Source organism: Sminthopsis crassicaudata, chromosome 1 (genome assembly GCF_048593235.1).
Source record: "Sminthopsis crassicaudata isolate SCR6 chromosome 1, ASM4859323v1, whole genome shotgun sequence".
Classification (NCBI taxonomy): domain Eukaryota; kingdom Metazoa; phylum Chordata; class Mammalia; order Dasyuromorphia; family Dasyuridae; genus Sminthopsis; species Sminthopsis crassicaudata.
The window spans coordinates 7,652,046-7,665,619 of record NC_133617.1 but is presented as its reverse complement, the minus strand read 5'-3'; the positions used below and the strand labels follow the sequence as shown (position 1 = coordinate 7,665,619).

Genomic DNA, 13,574 nt, shown 5'->3' with positions numbered 1-13,574 from the left:
GATCTTAAGGGTTTTTTTGTTTGTTTGTTTGTTTGTTTTTAACATTTTTATTTAAAGTTTTGACTTCCAAATTTCATCCCTTTCTCCCTTAATCTGCTCTTTCCATCTCCCCATCCTTGAGTCTGTAAGTAATAAGACATAGGTTATACATGCACATATATAAACCATTTCCATATTAGTTTTTTTTTTTGTAAAGGAATATTTAAATAAAAGAAAAAAATGAAAGAAAGTGAAAAAAAGCTCTATTCAATCAATATCAGTCCTTTCTCTGGAGGTGGACAGTATACTTCATTATAGGTTGTTCAGGACCATGCCCAGTTGAAGGGGCAGGTTAGTCCTCCGAGAGCCTCCACAGCTGTGAATCATAACATCTGAAAGAGTTGCAAGGCAGCTTTTACTGACGCAGATGTTCCTTGTGGACTGGGAATGAAATAAATTGGAGGCAGAGGGAAGAGGAGAGAGGTCAGAGAACGACTGCCTCTCAGTCTCCTTGTATCATCATCATCCTCTCACATGAAGAGATCCATTCCACAGGTCTGAGTTAGACCTCCAGCAGCCACTGGCAGGTGGCTTCCGTATCACAACAATCAGTATTTCAGAAATGTCTTGGATCATTGTATTGTTGAGAAGAGTTATCTTCATTCACAGCTCTTCATCAAACAATGTTACTATTACTGTGTATAATGTTTTCCTGGTTCAGTTCTCTTTACATTGCATCAATTAGTTTGTGTAAGCCTTTCCAGGTTTTTCCAAAATCAAGTTTTTAATTTCCCCCCCCCCCCCAGGCTGGGGTTAAGGGACTTGCCCAGGGTCACACAGCGAGGAAGTGTTAAGTGTCTGAGACCAGATTTGAACTCAGATCCTTCTGAATCCAGGGCTGGTGCTCTATCCACTGGACCACCTAGCTGCCCCAAGTTTTTAATTTCTTAAAGCACAATAGTATTCCATTACAGTCATATACCACAGCTTGTTTGTTAGTCATCTCCCGGCTGATGGGCATCCCTTCAATTTCCAATTCTTAGTCACCTCAAAAAGAGATACTATAAACATTTTTGTACATGAAGGCTCCTCTCCCTTTCTGATCTTGTTTTGTTTTTAACATTAAGCTCCAAGACAGCTTTAATCCTCTCCTCTTTCACCCTCATCAAAAGCTTTCCTTCCCCTTCACTTTCTGCCAGGAACAGTAGCATTTGCATATCTGAGATGACTGATATTTCTCCAGGCAACCTTAATTCTGGCTTTTGATTCATGTAGCCTGGCATTTGACAAGTGATGGACTCTACATATAAATTAAATCAATGAGGTGACAGTAGACAGCTTTATTTATTTATTTATTTTCATCTTAACCAACCATTCCATGTTTCTCTCATATTGTTGCTTCTTAGTCTGCAGACAAGCTTAGGAGGACAAGTCAGATGGTCCTTCCTTCCATCCTTTGGAATGCTTGGTCATATTTGGTTGTGAGTCACATAGTCCAAAACTTTCGTGACTCAATGAAGCAGAAGCAGAGTTTTTCTGGAGTTCCCTTGCTTCCTCCATAATCCAGCAAATGGTGGGAGTTTTGATGGGATTCTAATTGTCCCCCTAACCTCCAACTCTCCTATAACCAGCAATAAGCAGGTCAGCATATTCTGGATCTTGGTTTCTACACCACGGTTACCACACCAGCTGGTTTCTGGGTAACCATATGAGCAGTTCCGCAAGGCTTTAGAACCTCCCTGTATTAGCAAACTCCTCCTCCGATATCAAAAGTTGCTTATCTGGTGATGTAATCAACACCATTTGCTTTGTACAAATCCTTGTCTTGCTTTACTAAGATGTTGACTCCTTCAGAGAGCTTGACCCACCCCCTGAGTGCACAAATCTCAATCAATGCCTTTATTTGATTTGCAGACAGAGTCCCAAACTTTTTCAGATAACACTGTGAATCATTTGCCCAAACCCAAACATTTTACTGGCCCTTATGGAGAAGGTCTCTGACTCAGGTCCCTCCATTTTAAGGTAAGGGGCCTCCCCTCACTTTAGCCAGTGTCCCATAAGCCCCTAGGAAAACTTGGAGGGATTTCTTGTGTCCCTGTGGCCAGAAAATTCCCTCTGGATGGAGGATGGTATTTGGGCCCGAGGCCCTGTGCTCAATGTCTGTCTTCCTCTACAGGAGACTGCATGATGAGATGAGTGGCTCTGGGAAGAATGTTTCAGGCTTATGGTATTGGGCCTCTTCACAACTCCTGCAAAATCAGCTTATAAAAACATTTAAAATGCAGCCAATGAAGTCACCTTCTAAGAGCTGTACTTGCATTTATTTAACTTTACTAACTCCCACCTTAGAGTTTCTGTGGAAGATTGAACTAGAAGAATAGAAGAAAAGCCTAAAAGATATTATTTTTTTCCTGTGGTCCCAAGTTGAGGCTATAACAATAAAGTTAGATAATTAAAGTTGGAGAACCACTGAAAACATCTGAGTAGATTCTGCAGGTTTTGAGACAGAGATTTGACAATTAGTCATTTTAAGATTGCAGGAGAGAATTCTTGGGACTTTCGGGTAATTCCAGGAACTTGCCCCCTTCTGAAACATCTTAGTAAGTTTTGAGGTACTACTCTATAGAATTGATTTTAAAGCAAAATAAGGGTTGCAACTTATTTTTAAATTTTTAAGTTTTAAAAGTGATTGACAAGATTAATAGTTTGATTCTTCTAGGGCATTGGAAGAAAGTTGATAGAAAGTTCAGAGATAAAGAGAGTGAAGGGGAAAAAAAGGTAAATCGCAACTCCTTGTTAGCCCTTCCTTGACTTTCTGTTTTATCTCTGAGCATTAGGAAAGAAAAATATGGTCTCCTTCAAAAAAAGGTTAAGGTAGATGCTGAAAAAGGTAAAGTGCCCCAGGAAATATTGAGGGAAATGAGAACGATGAGAACAGAATTCATGGCAAAAATAATGAACAGAATAGAAAAACTTGGATCTGCAAACCTCACCACAAACAAAAGAGAAACCAATGGATTGGAAATGTAAACACACAAAAGAGAAAGACAATTGAGAAGAGGAGAAACAAAAAACAAGGACATCAAAAGAAAATATGCTCACTCTGCAAGCCAAACATACTTATTTTACACATAGGAAGCAGAGAGGCCACCTGAGGATCACAGGTCTCCCAGACCCAACAGGATGAAAAACCTAAACACCAGAATGAATTAAATAATAGAAGAGAACTTCTCAGAACTTCTGAGCATAGAAAATAAAATTCTGATGGAAAGAATTCACAGATCGCCTCCAGAAAAAGAAAAAACAAAACAAAAAGCAAAAAAAAAAACAAAAAAAAAAACAAGGTTGCAAATTCGAAGAGACATAGTCATTATATTTAATAATTCAATTTAGAAACATGTTCTGAAAGCCATCAGGAGAAAGATCTCCAAATGCAAAGGAAAGAACTTTTGAATAATGCAGGATTATTTTGTACCCACGAGAAAATGTAGGAGGAAATGGAATAATGTGTTCCAAAGAAGAATGGAGTTCAGGATGAGGTCCAGGATAACTTACTTTACAAATCTGATATTAATGATAAATGAAAAAAAAGTTCAATAATAAAGAGATTGTTGAAACATATCTAGAAAAAAGCAAGACCTGAAGACATTGTTTGCTTCTCAAATACCCTAAACAATAGAAATGCTGGAGTGAATAAATGGCACAGTCAAGGACAACAATAGTAGTGACAAGGGACCAGCAAGAGATTTTTTTCCAAATGTACACACGGAGACAGGCTAAAGGTGGAGGTCTTAAGGTGAAGATCTGGGACGGGAGCTTTATGGACAAAACCTCATGGCATCCTGTTTATAGGTGAATCAATGTTTTTTGTGGGAGTAAATTACAAAATGGGAGGGTGCATGGAAGGGAGAAGATCCACAGGGGGATAAAAGGGGATATGGTGTGTATGGGCCAAATCAAGGGCTGGCAATAAGGAGAAGTTGGTCCCTGTGGTCTCTCAGGAAGAAATCAGCATCCAAGAGAACAAGTCAGGAAGAAAGAATGGTGGGGGGGAGAGAAAGAGAGAGGCCTTGCTTTGGCAGTGCAAAGGGGTTCCACTAATAAGAGCTCCCATGGGTAGAAATGTTCTGCAAATGAGATGAGGATCTTGGGTGATCAGGGGAATTTGGTGCTTGAAAAGTCTATTTGTCTTGGAAGGGGATGGAGGTTGAAACTACTGGAAGCAATTTGTACCTTGTGGAGTGTGAGGCCCAGGGAGGAGATTTTGAAGCAAATCAGAAAAGAAGGTAACCAGGAGAAAGCTATAGATCGGTGGTGGATTGAATGATCAGGAAATGGGGGAATGGAAAGGGAGTTCTACCATAGGGCAGGGTCCTCTCTGCCATTTACTGGAACTAGCAGTGTTTTGGAAATGAGGAACAATGAAAAAGGAGAATCTGTGGGGAAGACCTACAAAGGCTAGCTTTTATAGTAGCAAAAACTGCCTAGTGAGAGCCTAGAATGGAAGGATTGTATAAAGAATAGAGAAACTAAGAGAGATTAGAAAATTAAGGTGGTCATGAATCAGATAATGAAAGTCTAGAACAGAAAGAAGAGAGTGAGAGAAATCCTCTCTAGAAAGGAGCACAAAAAATGAAATTATAAAAACTAGTGACCAAAATTAGTTGGAGGAGAAGATAAGAAGGAAGGAATTAAAGTAAAATAAATAAAAGATAAAAGCAAGAAAGAAAAATGAACTATAAACAAAATCCCCAAGGGAATGGGATAAAAAAGTGGAAGGGAGAAATTAGAGGTGAAAGGAAGAGAGTAAATGGGAACAGAGTCATCATTAAAAAAGATGAAGCTAAAGTAATAGAAGAAGCAGTATTGCATTTATAACAGGATGGGATGGAGGGAGATTCTAATTTGGAAAAAAAAAATCAGCATTACAGAAAAATGGAGGAAAGTACAAATTCTAATTCTTAGAACTTTAAATGTAGATGATATAAAAATCCAATAAAAAGGAAAAGTGTAACAGATTAATTAGGAAAGCAAAATCCTACAATCTGTTGCTTACAAGAAATACATTTAAAAGACAAAGACGTGAACAAAATAAAAGTAAGAGGGTGACAAAACAAAAACAAGCATTTAAAAAAAAAAAGGGATAAACAAGAAAACCATACTGTGCTGAAAGGAACTATAGACAAGAAACTAGCACCAGCAATAAACTTCTATGCTCCAAATATTTTAGCATACAAATTCATTATTGAAACAGTAACTGAGCTACAAGACATAAACAGAAATGCAAAAATAATAGGAGACTTCAATATTCCTCTCACAGTTTTGAATAAATCTAACAGAAAGATAAACAAAAGGGAAAACATGGAACTGAATGAATTGCTGGAGAAACTGGAGGTAAAAGATATAGGATATCTTTTTGCTAGAGCTAAACAATTCATAGCATCTTCTATATGATAGCAAAAAAATATGTATTTCTCAGGACCACATAGAGCATTTACAAAAACTGACCATGTTTTATGGCAGAGAGACATTGTAAACAATTGTAAAAAGAAAAATAACAAGTACGTCTTTTACCAATTATAATGTAATGAAAATAAACACTGGTCCGGGGACCACAAACAAAATATAGAGGTGACTGGAAACTTAATAATGAAATCTGAACAAACCATAATAATGACAAATAATTATGTGGAAGAAAATTATGTGATGAAATGGCATACCAAAACTTCTGGGATGCAGCTAAAGCAGTCCCTAGGGAGGGTAGGGGAGGGATTTTTATCCCTATAAACACTATAACAAAGTAGAAAAAGAGGATTAATGACCTCATTTTTAGAATTAGAAAAAAACCCATAAAGTAAGGTCAAATCAGAGATATTAAAATTTTAAAGGAGAAATAGGTAAATTGGAAATAAAAATCATAGAAATGATAAAACTGAAAACGGATTTTTTGAAAAGACTAATGAAATTGATAAACCTTTAGCTAATCTGCTTGAAAAGAGAACAGAATATAAATCAATAAAATAGCAAACGAGTGATATGAAATCATAACATAACCAGAATAAATAAAATAATCAGAATTAGTTACGTGCTAACAAAACTGAAAACATAAAAGAAATAGAAAAATACCTCAACAATATAAAATATCCAAAACATCAGAAGACCAAATAGAGATCTGAAATACACCATCTCAGGAAAGTAAATAAATCTAGCTGAAAAAGAACAAAAATCTCCTGGTCCTAAAGAACACACAGGAAGATCTTAATCAATTTTTTTTTTTTTTGGAGGCAATCAGGATTAAATGACTTGCCCAGGATCAAGCAGCTAAGTAAGTGTCTGAAGTTGAAATTGAACTGAATTGACTTCAGTTCAAACTCAACTTCAGACACTTACTGTGTTCTATCATTATAGATACATCCTAATATAGACACTATCCTAATAGACACTTAGTGTTCTATCCACTATACCACTTATCTGCCCCTTTTATCAGTTTTTTAAAGTAACAATACTACATAAATTATTCTCAAAAATTGAGAAAGCAATTAGTCTGCTAGAACGAAACATATTTAGTCCTACTATCTAACCCAGAGAAAATTAAAACACAGAAGAGACACTATAGGCAAATATCATTAATGACTAAATTTTAAACAAAATTCTATCAGGTAGACTACAGAGAAATGCCCAAGAAATCATTCATTACCAATGAAATTTATAACAGCAATGCAAGAATGGTTCAACATCATGAAAATAATGGCATAACTAATCATATTAAAAAGCAAAACATCCCAAACCAAATGATTATCAATAGATGAAGAAAAAAGCTTTTAATAAAGTACAGCACTATTTTGTGCTAAAAACCCTGCAAAGTATAAGCAAAAAGGGACTTTTAAAAAATATCATTAAAAAGCATTTATCTAAAAACAAAAGCCAAGATTATATTCCATGAGAATACACTAGAATCTTTTCTAATAAATATAGGAGTAATCCAAGAATGCCCATTGTCCCCACTATTATTTGACATAGTTATACTTAATAATTGTGTCATCTGGCCAAGTCACTTGAACTGTCTCAATTTTCTCAACTGTTAAAATGTGGGTGATAACAGCACCTTCTACAAAAGATTCTTGTAAGGATCAAATAGATATATTTGTAAAAAGTGATTAGTAGAGTGGCTGGCACATAGTAAGTGCTACATAAATATAAATAAAATATAAATAAATAAATACTGTAGAAAATTTTTTTTTGAAAATGCAGGTAACAACAAGAAAACAAGAAAAAGAAATTAAAGACACAAAGATAGGCAAAGTATCCTTAGTTGCTAATGATATGGCTGTTTACTTGGAAAATCTTAGTAAATTAGCAAAAATACTAATTGAGACAATAGCTTCAGCAAAGCTGCAGGCTACAAAACAGACCCTCAAAAATCAGCAGTATTTCTATATAATAACAAAACATAAAAAGCAACAATAGAAATAGAGATCTTATTCCAAATACTGGCAAAGCACATAAAATATCTAGGAATCAGCCTTCCAAAACACAAGAAAGACTTGTCTATATAGACTTAATTACAAAATGCTCCTTAAACAAATTACAAGGGGGCAGCTAGGTGGTGCAGTGCATAGAGCACCAGCCCTGAATTCAGGAGGACCCAAGTTCAAATCTGGTAGCAGATACAATACTTCCTAGCTGTGTGACCCTGGGCAAATCACTTAACCCCAGCCTCAGGGGAAAAAAAAAAGAACTTGATAAAACAATAATAAATTTCATTTGGAAAAACAAAAGATCTAGGATATAAAGGAAAATAATGAAGAGAACTGGAGATGAAGAAGAAATTCAAACTATTATGAAGTAGCAGTCATCAAAATCATCTGGAATTGTTGAAAAAAAAGAAATAGATCAACGGACTAGATAAAACAAAGGAGAGGCAGAAACAATAGAATTCAACAACTAATAGTCTGATAAAATGGGGATAAAATACTGAGAATGCAATGCCTAACCCTAATGTCATCCTCCACCCCTATATATACTTGGAAAGCCCTTCCTCCTCACAACTGCTCTTTTGAAAATCCAGATCTTCCTCATTCACGACCCCATTTGGGATATTCTTGGTTAACATAATGGAGTGGTTGCTCTTTTTATTCTCCAGTTCATTTTTACAGATGAAGAAACTGAGGGACATAGGGTTAAGTGACTTGTCCAAGGTCATACAGCTAAGGGTCTGAGTTTGGATTGAAACTCAGGAGGAGGCATGCAGCTTTCTGACTCTGAGTCCCACATTCTATCTTCTCTGTGCTCCCCTAGCTGCCTCTAGATTGAAAAGCAGTTTCCCTCAAGACCTAGATCTGGCACGTCTGTCGTCTCCCCTCTAAACCTTTCCCTGGATGCTCCTTTCAAGAAACCCAATACTCTGGCATGAGAAGAGCAGACTGATTCCTTGTTCCTCCCACTGCTACTTCTACAGGGCCTCGACAATTCCTTCTCCTGGGTGATTTTCTCTCTCCGGACACATTCTCCTCCCATCCGATTTGGACCCTGGCCTTCAAATCATTCTCCCTCCTTTCTCGGGGAGTTCTGGAAAGTTCAGGGGAAATTTCCTCCCCATCCTGGAGCTTCCATGATCATATCCCCTCCAATACTTTCGAACTGTACCTGACACAGAGTTGGTGCTTGATAAATATTTACCGACTGACTCATGATCTAGGACCTGTGGCTTCCCTCCAGTCCAGACAGTAAAACATTCTTCCATCTGACCACAACTTCAGGTCTTTCCAGCTTTCCCTGAGTCTCCCCCCTCCTAAACGCATCCTCACCATAACTTCTGCTCCTTCCACCTCCTCTCCAAACTTGGATGGAAGGAGTCGCCCAATGGTGACATCCATTACAGATGCGAGTGATCTTACCTCCAATGGGTCCTCCACGCTGCCTCTTCCCTGATTGACTCTCTGAGTCCTGTTCTGTGTTTCCCCTCAAGCCTCTGACAGTACTCTTTCCATCCTCCTCACCTTTTCTAAGAACCAGGGTTCCACCACCACCTGGGTTAATGTAATCAAGGTGAGCGCATGGGGGAGGAACTCTCAATGCCAGACTAGGAACTGCTCAGTCCATCCCTGGAGGGACCTCAGTTTGGAAATGTGAAGATGAGCCATTATATCCTCAGTATCAGAAGGCAACAATGGGGTGGGTGTGAGGGAGAGTAATCCCAGAGAAAGGGTTCTATTCTCTCACTCCCCACTAGCAATCTTATTATTGATCCCGGACCGGCAGGACACAATCCCACCAGAGCGAAGGGCCCCGTGGAAGACAAAGAGGAATGCGGGAGATATGGCTTCAGAGAGGGTTCCCCTTCATGGTGAAAAGGAGGCTATGGGCTCAAGAAGCAGCGCCTTCTGAATGCTTCACCCGGCAGAGCTCCACCTAAGGAGAGCTGCTCAAGGTCAAAGGCGGTAGAAAGGACTTCCCCTAGCAGGAATTGCATGTTACCCCATGGAGACCTCGCTACCGCCGTACTTTAGTGTGGACCACTTTAGGACTGACCGCATGACTTGCCATGAAGGCAGCGAGGGTTTGTAAGAGAATGCTCCCTATGCTTTGGGGGAGAAGGAAATGTTGCCTGTTAATTATTCCGAACTCGAAGCCTTTTAGGAAGAAAGTGCTATTGCTAAAATCTGTCTACTGACTGGTCACTAGGAGAGCCCCACCCGTAGGGGGCTTGTGAACTTGGCGAGTGCAGAAGGAGGCCAGAGGGGGTGTTACAGTTGACTGAAGTAAAGGGGTCCACCGGGACCTCCTGCTCTTACCTGGCTCCTAAACACGCTTTCCCCTTTTCTCCTTTACTTGATCCAGCCTCAGGCCCTTTGTCTTGGCCAAGGCTGGTCTTGCTCAGGGTGCTTCTCATCTGCACCACGGGTTTTCCTCTTTTCTCACTCCCCACCAGCTCCCTGCCATTTTCAGCCTCTCTTCATCCGCTCTTCCCTTCCCTGCTGCTCACAAATTGCCGAGCTCAATCAGTCATCCGGTCACCGACGGAGCAAGCCCCTGGTCTGTGGGAGGCATCGTGCCAGAGCTTGGAGGTACAAAGGCAGGAGGGCCCCTGACTCCGAGCTCCAGAAACTCCCCTCTCCCAGCCCTTCCACAGTTCGAGATCTCTCCCCTTTCTGTCAGCCACATTCCTAGAAAAACCTATCCACATTCCCATCTTATCTGTTCAATTTCTAACTAGTCTCTGGTGCAGCTAGATGTCTACCTAGTCTCTGGTGCAGCTAGATGTCTAACTAGTCTCTGGTGCAGCTAGATGTCTAACTAGTCTCTGGTGCAGCTAGATGTCTAACTAGTCTCTGGTGCAGCTAGATGTCTAACTAGTCTCTGGTGCAGCTAGATGTCTAACTAGTCTCTGGTGCAGCTAGATGTCTAATCTCTGGTGCAGCTAGATGTCTAACTAGTCTCTGGTGCAGCTAGATGTCTACCTCGTCTCTGGTGCAGCTAGATGTCTACCTAGTCTCTGGTGCAGCTAGATGTCTAACTAGTCTCTGGTGCAGCTAGATGTCTAACTAGTCTCTGGTGCAGCTAGATGTCTAACTAGTCTCTGGTGCAGCTAGATGTCTAATCTCTGGTGCAGCTAGATGTCTAACTAGTCTCTGGTGCAGCTAGATGTCTACCTCGTCTCTGGTGCAGCTAGATGTCTAACTCGTCTCTGGTGCAGCTAGATGTCTAACTAGTCTCTGGTGCAGCTAGATGTCTAACTAGTCTCTGGTGCAGCTAGATGTCTAACTAGTCTCTGGTGCAGCTAGATGTCTAACTAGTCTCTGGTGCAGCTAGATGTCTACCTCGTCTCTGGTGCAGCTAGATGTCTAACTCGTCTCTGGTGCAGCTAGATGTCTACCTCGTCTCTGGTGCAGCTAGATGTCTACCTCGTCTCTGGTGCAGCTAGATGTCTAACTAGTCTCTGGTGCAGCTAGATGTCTAACTAGTCTCTGGTGCAGCTAGATGTCTAACTAGTCTCTGGTGCAGCTAGATGTCTAACTAGTCTCTGGTGCAGCTAGATGTCTAACTAGTCTCTGGTGCAGCTAGATGTCTAACTAATCTCTGGTGCAGCTAGATGTCTAACTAGTCTCTGGTGCAGCTAGATGTCTACCTCGTCTCTGGTGCAGCTAGATGTCTAACTAGTCTCTGGTGCAGCTAGATGTCTAACTAGTCTCTGGTGCAGCTAGATTTCTAACTAATCGGGATTCTCTCAGACTCACTTTGTCCCCTCCAACAGCAGAAGGAAATGGCCATTCCAGTATCTTTGCCAAGAGAACCCCTTAAAAACACGGTCCCGGATGGATGACAGCGGCGATAACCGCCATCACTTCTTGCCGGACATCGGTGGCTCGGCCCTCCTGGCTCTCCGAGCTCCTCAGCCCCTTGGCTGGCTCCTGCCCCCCCCCCCAACCCGGGAGTCTCCTTCGGCTCTGAGCACTCTCAGTGGTCCCTTAGCTCCCAGGGGTCAACCGGCACTCTATGCAGGTGACTCTTATTTTAAAAAGGTAGATAATAGAGGGGGAGGGAAGAGATAAAGGAGGGGCAAAGGAGAGAGTGCAGAGAGGGAGGAGGAGGAGGAAGAGGAGGAGGAGGAGGAGGAAGAGGAGGAGGAGGAGAAGGAAGAGGAGGAGGAGGAGGAGGAGAAAAAGGGAGAGAGGGAGGGAGGGAGGGAGGGAGGGAGGGAGAGGAGAGAAAGAAAGCAAGGGGGCAAGAGAGGGGGAGGAGCCAGTGCGAGGCCGAGGCAGAACCAGTACCTGCCCAACACCTGCCACAGCCCGCCAGGAGGGGGCTGCAAAGGGGGGGAAGAGACAAGGGGCTGGCTAGAGGGGGGAGCCGTGACAGGATGCACGACCCGGCTCCCCTCGGATCTGGCCCCCATCTCCTCTGCCTTCTGGCGCCTCCCGTGAGCGCGTCAAGGTCACAGGTCCAAAGCAGAAGTGGCCCGAGTCCGCCCCCCTCCCCTTTTCGGAAGCCGGGGGCACCGGGTCGCCCAGACTCCCGGGGCGTCCCCTCGGCGCTATCGCCGGCCGCAGCGCCCTGCCCCGCTCGGTGGTCGCCAATCCCCAGCTTGGGTGGCTGTGGGGCAGCCGGCCTTTCCCCAGCTTTCCCCACCTGCTGCTCCTCCCCCTGAGACCTGTGGACGCGGCCCCGGGATTCCACAAGGCGGGCCCTGAGCGCCGAGCCCGGGCGAGACCCCGGCCGGGCCGCCATCTGGGCCGGCTCTCGTTCCGGGCCAGGCGAGCTCTCTAGTCCAACCCTCGTGCGTCCAGGCCGTTCTTCACTCCTGGAAGCCCGCGATGCGCCGGGGTCGCCTCCCAAAAGCCCTTTCGGGCCCCGGCCCGCAAATGTCCCGGCCAGTGGCCTCGCAGCCGGCGCCGGCTCCCCGGGCCCAGGGCAGGGCCCTTCGCTCCCGGCTCCGGGCCATTCCTCCAAACCGTCGCCCCATCACGTACACACACACAGTACAACACATACACACAGACACACACACTCACACACACAGACACTGACACACACACACACACACACTCACCCACACAGACACACACACACACACTCTCACACACACTCACCCACACAGACACAGACACAGACACACACACAGACACACACACACACACACTCACCCACACACAGACACACACAGACACACACTCACCCACACACTCACACTCTCACACACACACTCACACACACAGACACTGACACACACTCTCACATACACAGACACACACACAGACACACACAGACACAGACACACACACTCTCACACACACAGACACAGACACACACTCACCCACACTCACCCACACACAGACACACACACAGACACACACTCACCCACACACTCACACTCTCACACACACACTCACACACACAGACACTGACACACACTCTCACATACACAGACACACACACAGACACACACACAGACACACACAGACACAGACACACACTCACCCACACACTCACACTCTCACACACACACTCACACACACAGACACTGACACACACACTCTCACATACACAGACACACACACAGACACACACACAGACACACACAGACACAGACACACACTCACCCACACACTCACACTCTCACACACACACACACACACACAGACACACACACACACACAGACACACACTCACACACACAGACACACACACACACACAGACACACACACACACACACACTCACACTCTCACACACAGACACACACAGACACACACACACACAGACACACACACACTCACCCACACAGACACACGCACCGTCTAGCCGGCTTGCCCTTCATTCCTGAGGCTGCTGGTCATTAGAAACAACAGTCTGGGAGCCTTCTGCCAGCGGGGGCCGGGCGGGGGCCGCGCCGGACCTCGGGCTCTCCTCTTCCCGGGGAGGAGGGCGGGGGCAGCCAGAGCCGAGCGGAAGCGAGCCGGCCCGGACCGAGGGAGAGGACTAGGAGGCCGGCCACCTGTCCTGGCCGCAGCCCGGGGAGGGGGGGGAGGGGAGCCCGGGGAGCCCCGGCCCGGGGCCAGCGGATGCGGAGCTCGGGGCAGGAGAGGCTGGAGGCCG

The 13,574-nt window shown here is 43.7% G+C and overlaps 1 protein-coding gene across 2 annotated transcripts in view; it reads right to left on the bottom strand.

Moving 5' to 3' along the window:
- LOC141556625 (glutathione hydrolase 1 proenzyme-like) overlaps nt 1-13,574 on the bottom strand; it is a 44,749-nt gene that overhangs the window by 30,434 nt on the left and 741 nt on the right. The gene's annotated exons all lie outside the window — the stretch shown is intronic.